This window comes from Leptosomus discolor, chromosome 3 (genome assembly GCF_034619465.1).
Source record: "Leptosomus discolor isolate bLepDis1 chromosome 3, bLepDis1.hap2, whole genome shotgun sequence".
In the NCBI taxonomy this organism is placed as follows: Eukaryota; Metazoa; Chordata; class Aves; order Leptosomiformes; family Leptosomidae; genus Leptosomus; species Leptosomus discolor.
This window is the reverse complement of record NC_141393.1, coordinates 39,232,875-39,246,103: the sequence shown is the minus strand read 5'-3', so window position 1 is coordinate 39,246,103 and position 13,229 is coordinate 39,232,875. Positions and strand designations below refer to the sequence as shown.

At 42.8% G+C, this 13,229-nt stretch overlaps 1 pseudogene; it reads left to right on the top strand.

Annotated features, from left to right (window-relative positions):
- Window positions 1-6,113: 6,113 nt before the first annotated feature.
- Window positions 6,114-6,228, top strand: LOC147415816 (U2 spliceosomal RNA; annotated as a pseudogene).
- The last annotated feature ends 7,001 nt before the right edge of the window (window positions 6,229-13,229 follow it).

Genomic DNA, 13,229 nt, shown 5'->3' with positions numbered 1-13,229 from the left:
GTTCATTGGGTGTTTACATGGACACTTCTTGTTGAGCTGTGTGTGCATGTGTATAGGTGAAATTTAAAACAGTGTGTTCCACCTTCTGAAATAATTATGTAGACCCTTGTATTTCTTGATGATCTTGCATTTGCTCTGCATCACTATGTTTGAATTTCTAGCACAAGTCCAGGGCAAGTTTCATTTTTATATCTTGTATTTTCCAGAGGCTTTTCTTTCTGCAAGAAATGAGAAAGCCTATTATTATCCTTTGCTGCTAACTACTTTATGTCCACTGGAAAAAATAATAATAAAGAAACAGAGGAAAGAAGGGAATGATCTGAAGTCTTAGGGAAAGCAGAATAACTATTTTTACATGAAGATGGTAAAAGAATTTTCCATAAACTTTTATGGTTAGAAAGGCTGCTTTTTGTCAGTGTTTTCAGTGGAAAACCCTGTCTTCATCCTGCAGTGGAGTAAGGCTCACAAAAAAAATTTCCACTCTATTTTAGACTAGCTAACTAGAAGATTTGAATCAAAGGAAGGTAATTGCTCCCTGTTAGGCCTTCTTTTCCATCAAGGACTTGCAGACAGACTTGGCCAACACACAAATAGTCTCTAGACTTAGAAAAAAACCTCCATGCAGATGTTTTTCTTAAACTTGTCCTCACCCCAGGAGCCCAGAGCAGTCTTTCTTACCTCTGGAAACAGACGAACCATATTTTCTTGTTCAACATGTGCTTCAACTGCATGTTTTACTGTCTTGCTTAACACAGACGGGCAATTGAAGTTTCACCCACACCGTCTCCGCGCTGCTTGAGAGGCATGTTAAAAGTGAATTCAACCAACATAGCAGCTGGTAGTGCTGCAGAAAGGACACGTAAAATATAGTTATACATTGCAAAAGTGAAAAGAAAATAGTGTGTCATAGTCACAGGTCATTTGAGGAAGAAAAGGAGAATAATACAAAAACCAGAAATAAGGGAGTACTGTATATTGCCGGTGCCTCTGCAGAAGAAATTTATGTACTTTCACCCAGTGGAGTCTGGCTTGATTTGCTTCAGTTGATGGAGAAATGAGCGTACTTACTTAGGACATGTATTTCAAAGTAGTTGATGAGATCCTTGATGTTCAGTACCGACTCCATTGTGCGTGTTCAGTACCAAATCCATTATGGTGTCAACCTCAATGGATTGGCTCCCAGGAGTATGGCTTTATCCCAGGCAGGATCGGGGTAAACCCATCTCTCTGCCCTACAAATCCGTTCTCCGTCTTCTTTCTGTCCCAACTTCCAATGTTCCTCCTAAAAAGTAACAGCTCAGTCTCTGAGCTGCTCTTTTCTAATGGAGCTGGCTGTAACATTTCACTGTCTTTTTTTTTTTTTTTTCCCAAGTTCATTGTCTTCCAAGAATTGAAAAATAGTGGTTTCTAAATTTGAATATGTCCTGTAAAACATAAGCTCAGAAACACAGACCCAGTATTACATCCTTGTAAGTATGGCACCCAGCATACAATGGGTCTCTTTTTATCCTTAGATACAAAATGCTGTGCTCTCTATTTTATGTACAAAGGAAATTAAATGTATTTTTTTTTCTTTAAAAGATGAGATCTTCATCCATCACCAGCTGTCAGTACCTAATAATGTTGCCCAGAGAAGTGTTATCTGTGATTTAGTGGCTTTAGTGGGCTATCTTTTGTTGAACAGAGCACAGCAGAATAAAATTTCAGCTTAATATAGCTCTTTTCATACTCCTTCTGAATAAACAGAGGAAAAGAGGAGAGCAAGAGCAAAGAATCTTGGGCTCCAGGCTCAAATTTCTTCTGTTTTGCAATAGGTAGGGCATTTTAAGAAATAAAGGGAAGGAAAATGAAAGTGAAAAAAAAAAAAAAAGGAAATAAGAGAAAAGAAGAAATGTGGACACAAAAAAGCTTAGAGACAAAAATAGTAATAGAAAACAGTGTTCCTTCTGACTGGCCCCTCTGGATAGAGCAGGAAGGAAAATTGTTTCTGTCTCAAAAACTTTTGAGCTCAAAAAATACCCGTCTCAAGTCAGAATGAAAAGTCAAGTATAATATTTTGCAAGCTAGTGGGTTTAGAAATACTTTTATTTGGGTGAACTACAGTGTTTTATTTTGCTTTTCATGTTTCTCCGTTCTTGATTCTTTTTCCTCAGGTAGCTTAACTGTGGAAATGAAAAACCACCACTGATCTTAAAAGTGTGTTTTTCACTTAAAAGGCTGTCAGCACAAAAAGTTTCAACAGTTTCCAAAACTTCTCACAAGAAGTGTTTTCAATAAGAGTAAAGATCTATTAAAACAGATCCTTCTCAATGAACAGGTTGCAAAATGTCAATCAACCAGGTTAAAAAATAAATACTGTAGAAGATCTTTTATCAGCTGTACCACTCAGTTCCTTTGTTACTTGGCGAGCGCTGATCCTGCTTGCTGATGAGTGTGTGGCCGCACACCTCTGTGGCTGCCTACGCTAGCGTCCTGCCCACCAGATGTGCATACCTGCATTCAGAGAGTTGGACGCTTGCAATTTAGCAGAGGATTTTTCTGTTTGGTAACTCGTAAGAAAAAAGCTATTGCCCTTTACTGCATCCAATATTCTGCTATCCCAGGTAATGACATTGTAACTTTTACATAAACTGATGAAGTTGCTTCTAAAAAACTAGTTCCTCTTCCTCCCTGCTTTCGCTAATACTCAACCTAAATTTATTTCTGGTTAGTTCATCTTAAATAATGTCATTTTTTATTAGTTATTCAAACAGCATGTTCATATGTCATAATGTAATAAGAAGAAACCTAGTCTAAATAAAGGCATCACCCCTGTTTAAGTGCTAGATCTAGGGTTTCCATCATTTCAAGTTACCTGTTTAGCAACAAATTGGCAATCAAAGTCGGAAAGATTCCAGTCCTACTCACGTTTGTGTATATTTGAAGTGACTCTAGTCCTTCCAGTTTTGGAGTCATGTCTTACCATTACTTGGCAGTCCACGCCACTGCAGATGCTTTCTTGCCTTGCAAACATCCTGACTGGGCTGTAGATGTGATTAAAGTTAAACGCGTATTTTCAGTACAAAAGTCTGAGATTCCGCATTTCTTATAACAGGCCTTTTGGGCTGTGTGCTCCTTGTGAAGCACAAACATCCTTATCGGCTGTGCTGAATAATAGACAGCAAAATCGTATGTTTTATTTTTATAATCTTTAAATCAAGATAAACTTGAATGCATTTTGATCAAATTTTTAAAAGTTCACCCTGGCCCTCATAGGGTTTTTTTTTTGGTAATGTTCAAAAGTGAATTATGACAGACAGTGTTTTGCAGCTTGACTTGGGGAAGTCATTGCAGAGGAACAGCTGAGAATATTCATGGTGTTTCAGTTTAGCTAAAAAAAATCCTGTATTTTAAATAATCAGAAATTTAAATGTCTTAAATGCTTGTTTGAATGTCTGTTTTAGTGTATTTTCCGTGACCAGCGTAGAACATGTCCTTTTTTGTTAGGTGGACTGAGGTTTCTGACTAATCCAGGTTATTCAGACTTTGCAAGAAAAAGCTGGATATGGGAACGTGTACTTTCTGTGGACAGACCCAGCTGGCTGGTCAGTGATTTTGAATATGAATAGGAGGAGGAGACCTTTATCTCTTATCTTTCATGTATTCAAGAAGATTTCTTACCCCTGTAATGTATTATTCACAACAGAAATTAAAAATTGAGCAGTCTTTGTCCCTTGAAGCTACACAGGGTTGTGCAATGTTATCTGACAGGTCCATTTTTCTAACACATACTGCACACGATCTTAAAAGTGCAGATATCATTTCCTGGCAAAGCCAGATATGCACATTACTGCCTTAGATTAACCTCACTAACTTGGTAGTATCCTCTGCATGTATTGTATCAGACATGGGTCTCTCAGTTATTTGTCCCTGAGGTGTCTATTTCCCCCCCGTCTTCTTTGCTAGCAGTAGAAGGAGGCACAGGATTTCCTACAGTTCCCTGAGGTTAAAAACATCAATATTGCTTCTCCCAAAAAGGATATTTTAATTAAAACCCAATTTTTAAAGTTCTGTTGCTGGCAAACACTATCCACTTTAAGTGCCACATATTCTATACAGTGTTTTTGCATTTCCCTTTCTGTGTGTTCAGGTAATGCCAAGAAACTAGCAGGAGAAGAGGTGTTAGTTCTCTTCTGTGCCCTCTGCCTGGAGATACCGTGATCTAGGAACTCCTGCAGCAGTCAGCCAAGGTACTTCTGTGCCTTATTCTTTTGTCCTTGGAGACATTTCTTTTGCCCTTGGAGACGTTTCTTTTGCCCTCAGAGGACTGACAACATGCTTTCTTTGCATGAAGAGATGTAGCAGAAGATCTGAAATTTGGAAAATACATATCACCTTAAGGTCTCTTGTGTGTTGCCATGGAATGAATTATAGAATGAATCACAGAATGGTTTGGGTCAGAAGGGATCTTAAAGATCATCCAGTTCCAACCCCCCTGCCATGGGCAGGGCCACCTTCCACCAGACCAGGCTGCTCAAAGCCCCTCCAGCCTGGCCTTGAACACTGCCAGGGAGGGGGCAGCCACAGCTTCTCTGGGCAACCTCTTCCAGTGTCTCACCACCCTCACAGAAAAGAATTTCTTCTTAATATCTAATCTAAATCTGCCCTCTTTCAGTTTGAAACTGTTTCCCCTCATCCTATCGCTACCCTCCCTGTCTTTCCTGTGTTAAAGCTGTTTTTAGAGGGTATGCATTTTAATAGATAGAGGGACATACACACACATATATTTAGGCAGTCCCAAAGACCACATTCCCCTTTCTGTGCACACACAATGGAGAGCTGGAGCATAGCGACCCTTTGCAGTCACTGCCCTGCCAAGGTGGGGACTTGCAGGGGGCACCTCTGAGTGATGAGGGTGATTGCCTTAGCAGGAACTGCCTCTGTGCAGTGATATTTTCTGCCCAGGTTACACAGAGGAGAATCCATTTTCCTACCGACACACATGGTAGCTCCACAGAAGTCAAGTGTCTAGGCAAACATTAACATCGAGGCACATGTAGACAGTGCATCACCTCCTTTGAAAGTAAATGTCTACCAAGGTGGGTGTTGAATTGTGCTCCACTGCTTCTTCCCTTCCACTGATCTTGGAAGGCACTTAGATGATGGATTTTGATCACTTTGCCTTTATAAGGCTAGATTTGCGTGAGCTGGATCCCAAGAAGTTTTGTCATTTAGGAAGCAGGCAGGGAATGCTACTTTTGGCTTTCATGGAAATTAAGACAAAACCTTCAGATGGGTGCTTGCAACGATAGCAAGGGCCTGTATTCCTCTGCTAGTGCCCTTGAGCTTCTCTCCATGAACCATCTGGGACAGGGTTATGGGCTCTGAATGAGTTCAAAAATTAGGGCAGCTCTGAAATTGCCATAATTTTTAAATTTATTATTTCTTCTTTCTCTTGAAAAGCTGCTGGGTTTCTTGACAGCTTAAATAAAGATTATCTCAGTAAATTATTATTTAAAAAATCAGCAAATATCTTACTCTGTCACACCGGTATTTAGCGAGAAATTGCAATCCCAGCATTGTCTACTACAGAGACAGTGTACCTAAGCTACATTTCTGACAAAGGAAATCATGGCACGGACAAGGGGAAGTCATACTGTAGGCTGTCTTGGGCGTCTGCTGGATGAAATAACCTAAAGTAGCTCTTTCCTACTTCAAAAACAAAGTTTTGCTTAGACCATTCTTCAGCAAAAGCTCATATTGTATGAGCAATAAGGTCAGAGGATCTCTAGTCTCCTCCAAGTCAACAGGGAGCAATAAAAAGATATTTTCTGCCATTAAAGATAACCTTGTGTACAGCAAGGGCATGAACGGTGTGTCAGCAAACTGGCCCTGTGAGTCTACTTTATTGACGCTGCTTCAGGTTTCTTGTAACATGCAAACCAGCATTATTATTACAGTAGAGAACTGGCACAGACCTTTCAGGATTATGTATTAAGAGCAGCAAGTCAAATGCCATCTGCCTAATGTGATAAATTCTAAGTATTATTACAAAGAGAGTTTGCCTGAATCTCTTCTGCAGAGCACGTAGAGGCAGCCGCCAGTCGCTTTTATCCTCAGTCCCCCTTCCCATTATCACTTCTTGGCCTTTTGGCTAAGATCAAGTGTAGTGTCAGTTGAAGTCTTGACATGTCCTCTCTTTGGGGACTCTATCCTGCCCTGGCAGCAGGCTGAGCTCAGTGACCTCCTAGCTTTTTTCCATCTGTTAATTACTATCATTCCTGCTCTTTAAGAAACCTGGCAGCTTTTAGAAGTGAAGTCCCCTTTAACATGCCTTGCAAGTACAGCTGAGATGCATTGGCCTGAATTACTTCTGTTTCAAAAGGCAGGTGGGCCTTTGCTTTCTAGAGTAGGTAGAAATTGTGATGCAGCTGGAGGGTTTGGGTCTCTTTTGTTGAAGGCCAACAAAACACGTTTATCTGTAACAGGAGATTCTTTCCTTTTTTAATTATTTTAATGCTTATAGCAGATGTAACCCAGAAAGTTTTGGAAGAAGACGACGCAGGTAAGTCCTCTGAGAGCTTTGCTGGGGTTTTGGGCAAAAATCATCTCTTACATTGGAAGACCTTAAAATATTGTGATAATATGTCTCTATTTGTCTAGTTTTGATAGTTGTAAACTAAATCCAAGCTAAGTATCCACAAGGGGCACCGTAGTTGCCAGCTAGACTTGGTGCCTGAAGGCTTTACCTAATCCTGGATCTTATATGCAGATCTATTAATTTGCAATGAAAAAGAGTTTGTTGGGCAGTCAGAATGGAGACAAGATGCTGATGTCCCAGATAAGAACCTTTGGATGCTCTTTTATCTGGGATTTTGTTGGGACACTGAGTTTTGCTATGCCTTGCCTTCCTGAGCTGTGACACATCCTGACTACTATGACAAGAAATGGGTGCCTCTGTTAGAGCCTGTGATATAATGCAGGTGGCATGTCCCTTCTCGGTTTGTTTTTCATCCTGATGCAACTGTAGCAGGCTAACCTCTAAGTGAGGAGCTCTCCAGTAGCAAATTTTGGCCAGAGATCCGTACTCATTTTTCTGGCAAATTCTTTTCAAAGCAGTCTCTGGTATACTTTCTGTAGTGGACCTACCTCAGGGACTGTATGGAACAGTTGCATCAGTGTAATTACATGATGTATAGAGGGGTTGTGTTTGGGTTTTTTTTGCCCTAAGTCACTCAAGGAGCAGGAAATCATATATATTATCTCTGGAAGAGACCATAAAATGATATAGTGGAACCTCACATGTAACTCAAAGGAATTTCGTTCCACCCTTCATATGTCAAACCCAGTAACTACAGGGTGTCTTCCAGTCTTTGTGTTGGCAGAGATCGCTTAAAAACTCCACCCTTGTCTGTGCAGCTGTCCTTTGTAGAGGACATGGAGGATGTTGTGAATTTGCTTTCCACCTAGGGAGGGCTGGCCCAGTACCCTCAAAACCACTGCGGCACTGCCAGCTCTACATCCCTTGCCATAGGGAGGGATGAAGGAGACTTCTGCTGCAGGAAACCTCTGTCTGGCTTTTGTAGGAAGGCAGCAATGTCTTCCAGAGTCTTAGTCTCCCAGCTGATTTTTGTCTCAAAGATCTGTCTGGTCTAATGACACAAGTTGTGGGAGGCCAGGTTTTGTTCACTGTCTCTTGCTGCTGTTTTCGGGATGTGATTTTTCTGTTTTGGTTGGCTGGGCATGAAGGGAGTGTTGCTATGCTTTAGGGAGCACTGCAATTAGATTCATTCAAAAACAATCATGATTATTAATTATGACTGTTTTGTTACTAAAAAAGGAAAAGGTAGAAATAAATAATAAACCACAGTTACTTTGAAGGCAATCTCTGTCTCTCTCTGTGTCTCTTTGAAGAGCTTTGAACAGACCTAGGAGCATTTGGGCTCTCCTTAGGGGACAGCAGAGCCCTCATTTCCATACGTGGCAGTGAGCCTTGCTCCAGTGTAAGTAATCCAATGAGTTCTCTGACAGAACTGCATTTACCAGTTGGTGACTCTTGTTTGGTAGATCTCAGATAACTGCAGCAGCTGGACAAATCTCAACCATGTCCCAAATAATTAGCAAAAGTATTGAATCAATAATGTCAGGGAAGCCACCAAAACAGCTTTCTTGAAACAAATCAGTGAATAAACACTGAAAATTTCCAGTCCAAGTGAAATCTGTTTACCAAGAATAGCTACTTTCTCCCTGTGAGTACATGGCCTCAGGCCTGTGATATCTAACAAGCTGTTACTACCTGAAACTGCACTTCATTATCCCATTAGAAGCTGAGCTGGAGAAGTGTCACGGTAGCTGCTGGCCCCATTTGCCAGCTTTTTGCTCCTCCTGATGTTGCGGATGTTTTCGTGTCAGGAAGTAGTGCTGACTTGGGAAGCTGCTGGCTTGCTGCTGAGCCACAGACGGGCTGGGTAAGCAACGGCAGTGAGAGTGGGTGAGTGTGTCTGCTGGGAAGGCAGGGCACTGCTGGTTGCTCAGGGGAAAGAGAACATCTGTTTCCTTCAAGTTTCTGTAGAAATGTAAAAAAAATGCAGTGAGGGCCTGGCAGCGTTGCTGTTGGTCTCTTACAAGTGCTGCAGCTCAGTGGCTTGGTGCTGGCAGGACTCCTGCACCATGGACAGGCAGCCTGTTCAGGGGCAGAGAGAGTGCAGGCTGCACCAACCTTGTGGCAGCAGCTCTGCAGGATGTCTTTGGAGCTTTTAGAAATGCTCTTCATTAGCCTTTAATATGAATTTTATACTCTGATCAGTATCTAGAACATACAGTGAGTGTTTTATACATAAAGATGTCCTCTCCACCGAACCTTGCTGTGAAGTGTTGTGAGGCTTGCATGCTGCCACAAAACATCGACCTCAAAAGGGTTTTCTGATGTGTAAGAGTAAATGTCTGATTCCAAGCAAATAAAAAAATTTGGGGACCACAAAAGATGTGGTTAAAATATTTCAGTCATCCATTTCTTCTATGGAATTTTGGAGTGCTTATTAAAAGTATCTTTCAATAGTTCCACGCTTTTGTCTGCACCGATCGGAGGCATACGGGTATTTTCTTCTGAAACGACAATGAAGAGCCAATGTAGTCCCTGAGCTTTGGGATACTGACAATGTTCCTGAGTAGAAATGTTTGTATTTTCTTAATCTTCCTAATACAGAAATGTTTCATAGAATCTGTCCCTTGAGGTAAAGTTCTCCCTCTAACAACAGAGGTCTTGTACCAGACTAATGTGTCCTCGTTTTAGATAAAAACAACCATGTTGCTGGTTTTTCTTCCCTTTTGATCCTCTGTTGTTGAGACTTATTGCCTGCCATTTATAGCATTTGCAACTTGCAATTAAGGCTTCTATTTTAAATACCTAATGCATAAGCAGGAATTACTGTAACTTAGTATTTGGATACGTCTTTCAAACCGTAGCAGAAAAAGAAAATGTTTCAGATGTGAGGTAAAAGCATAAAGCTAGAGAGAGTTTATGTTATAACTTAATGTTATATGAATAAACTGTAACTTTATTAAATACTTTCCCATCAGTTTGAAGAGCTCCCCTGCATAAAATCTGTCTGATATCATCCATAGGCTGTTGTTTGTGGGTTTTGGTTTTTTTTTTAGCAGAACGTGCAAGTACATTGAGCATTTGGAACAAGAAAAGTTTAATATTTGTCTAATTAGCTCTTTGTTATCTAAAACCTTTTGGTTTTAAATGCTAGGCTGGCTTTGTGAAATAGATACTGATTAGACATTCATCTCTGCTCTAGGATGAGTATTGGAGCACCTGATCTATGCATCTATGAGCTGTATCCTCTGGAAGGACAACTTACCCAGGCTGCGCACTGGTCCCCAGGCCCTCCCAGGAGTGGCAGGCAATTGGCAGGGCTTGTGTTTCGGAGCAGCATCTGGCTGCTGCACGTGTGATGAACCCCAGCTCTGTGTGTTTGCTGTATGCTCAGTCTTAAGGCAAGGAAGGGGCTGTGAGGACCTCGGAGAGTAGCTAAGGTAGACAACAGCATGGGAAATTTGGGTGCTGCTGGGCAAGACCTTTAATCATGCTGAAGAACTGGCAGATTGAAAGATGGGCAGGAGGAAGGCTCTCTTCCCTTTGGCTGGGCTGGGGAAGAGCTAACTGGTGGTCAACCAAAGAACTAGACTGGGCTGTAAGTTTGAGCCTTGGTTGTTAGTTTTGTATAAAGGAAGGAGATAATGAAAAGAAAGAAATGGTCTTGTCCCCCCTGAATGCCTTTCAGATTAAATCACTGTCTGTTGGCTAACAGGAAAGCTGGAAATTCTGTTCCACCAGAGACGTGGGAGTAGAATGAAAGCCCATGTGTATTTTTAGCATCCCTTGTAATCATGTCACCTTTTGAAATGAAAGCATCAGTGCATTAGAGCGGAGAAACTGGGGAGAGGACATGTTCTACCAAGAGAAATGTCATGCTCAGAGTGGATTGACCGAGTCACACATTGACTGAGTGATATAGGCAGACTCATCTCCTTCCTGCTGCATGCTTTCTCCCCCTCCCAGCTCCTCAGTTTTATTTGGCTTCCTCCTTCATGCATCTCTGCTGCTTGTCTCCTCATGTGTCTCTTTCAAAGTGATTCCACCCTCCAAACTATATCCAGCTGGAATAAAACCCAGCACATGCAAGTTGCTTCAGGATGTTCACCCAGAGTCCTGCCTAGAGGGTAGGCAGCCGTGGCAAGGTGACATTACATGCCTTAATGGAAGCTAATTAACAATGCCTTTTTCTTTTATCTTTTTGCCTAAGAAGAAAGCAGACCTAACACAAGGAAGAGGAGGGCATCTGTTCAACAATGAATGTTTATTTGCTGTTCACCTCTGAAATGCCAATGAGCATTTGTGCTGTCTAGTTTGAACTGGCTATTGACCTTGGAGAAATTACTGATGCTGCTCTTGAAAGAAATTTTCCCTTACTTGCTAAGGAGGTAGAAAAGGTCTGTTGCAGTCTCCCTCTGTGATCACAGACAGATCATGTCATTGCTCTGTTGTACCCAGGAAAAGGGAATAATTCCTCATTGTTCCCACCCTTTGCCTAGCCTTCGTAGACCAGTAAGAAGGCAAGAAGTAGTTTCTCTGCACTTACACAATACCCAGAACAATCATCCTCTGCAGTGGATGAATTCCTTGGTGCTGTTAGCATGCAGCTCAAACCGTGCAAGGTCACTTGTAGCTGTCTGCCCTGTGCCTCTGGCTAAGCTCCGGCAGGGGCATGAAGGCACCAGCTGTGAGAATTGGAGGAGTGGTTTGCACTGGGTCTTTTTTCAGCACATTACTCAGTGCTGAGTGGGATGTTTTCACTCCTGGAAGGCAGAGGAGCAGGAGGGATACAACTGCTTGAGGAGGGTTGACTGTCACATGCCAGGCCATTCACTGCAGCTCTCTGTGCCTTGGTGAAGGTGCTGTCTGTGGCTCAGGGGACCTTCCTTACTGAACAAGGCAGATGTGCAATTAGTGCTGTAATCTTTTAAACAGGTCCTGTTGTCCTGGAGCCTCCTTTATGTGCCTGAGAGTGGCAGAAAACCCTCATGTCTTTCCCCTTCCTCCCTCCACTTCTTCCCTTGAGCATTATATTCAATCCATTCTTCATTGTACTGGCACCAGCAGAAGCGTGATGTTTCTTCAGTGTGCCACGACTTTGGTCTCATGTTTATGCTACCTCCTGCTGCATGACAGAGACCTATAAGATTAATTAAGCCATGGTGCTGGCTTTCTCCTCTTTCTAGCATATTTTCGCTTGATACACAGCTTCATGACTTCATGACTGAAGGCAGAAATGAAAAACTTCACGCTACGAGTATGGGGGCTCCCTGAGAGCAGCAAGCCCACAAGCTTAGCAAGCAAAAGCCAGCGGAGGGAGCTGACCTGGGCTGGAAGGCAGCCTGGTCCTGCATCCACTATGCTGCCCCTGGAGCGCCTGAGACAAGATGTGAGCTCTGCCCCTGTCTCACAGGGCAAGGTGACAGTCCTTGGGCACCTGGGGAGGGGTATGGGTTCAAAGGCACCCACAGGCAGACTGCCTGCCCAGTGTTCCCTGCCGATTTTTTAAATTTGTTTTTAGCCTGATCAGAGGTGAGGAAATTTTTCAAAGAGTAAATGTGACTAATAGATTCTCCCCCCTCCCCGAGGCAACAGACCCATCAAAAGGCTCAGCACAGTTTTATTCCCTCCCTGCCCCCCAATTTCTTTTTTTCACCATACCTGGTTGTTAACGACGACAGTGTCTATTTGCACAGCACTCAGCTAAGGCTCTCCAGATATTTTTCTAAAGGTAGATGTCTATTTTTAACCTAATTTTATAGATGGTGAAACTGAGAAGTAGACTGGTCTGTGCAACAAACTCCTTGCGTTGCAGCTGTGCCAGGGTGAGAAGTGGTGAGCTGGCTGGCTGCTGGAGCCGTGCTGGCAGACGGAGGGGTGCAGAGTTGCTGGGGAGGCTTTAGGGCTGCCTGCTGTGGTGTGTGGATGAGGCTGGGCAGCCCTCCTCAACCTGCATCTGTCCCCCCATCCACCCTTCTTCTAGTAAAACTGGATTATTCTCATCCACAGTTGCGCTCTCAGTGACTTGGGATTGTCAAGTTCGGGGTATGGCTTTGTTGGCACACCAGTGCTGTACCTTGCTAAAGCATCCCCAGTGGCACCTGAGCGAGGCCTCTCCAGCTCCCCAGCAAGTCTTGGCTGAGTTAGGGAGCAGCCCTGTGTAGACCTAAGCATTTGCTTTAGGGACTTACCCATCAGTTAAAGTGGAATTACACGCTTAACTTACTAGATTACTCTAGGCTTTGCTTAAGTATGTAATTAAGAATTATGTACTGAAAGACAACCACTTGTAGGGCTGGGCCTTGCTGTCCTGCCTCCATTTCCCTAACAACACAGGCAAATTAGTTGTGCTCTTGTCTTGTTCTGCCTGGGTAATGTTTCCAGCCTAATGTTTACAGGTAACAGGGATGGAAAGGCAGAGCATACAGACCTGTAGGAACATCTAATTGCTCTGGGAAGCCATCTCGAAACATGGGAGCGTTTCAGAGGTCCAAATACAGCTGGAGTCCAAATATTTAAATGTTGCACAGGGCCAAATCCTGTCTGTACTCCAACTCCAAGCCTTTTTTTGAGGGATCTTTCCCTCCATGGGTGGGTAGGGAAGGAGCTGACCATGGTTGTCCACAGCACAGCTGCTGGCAGGGCTGTG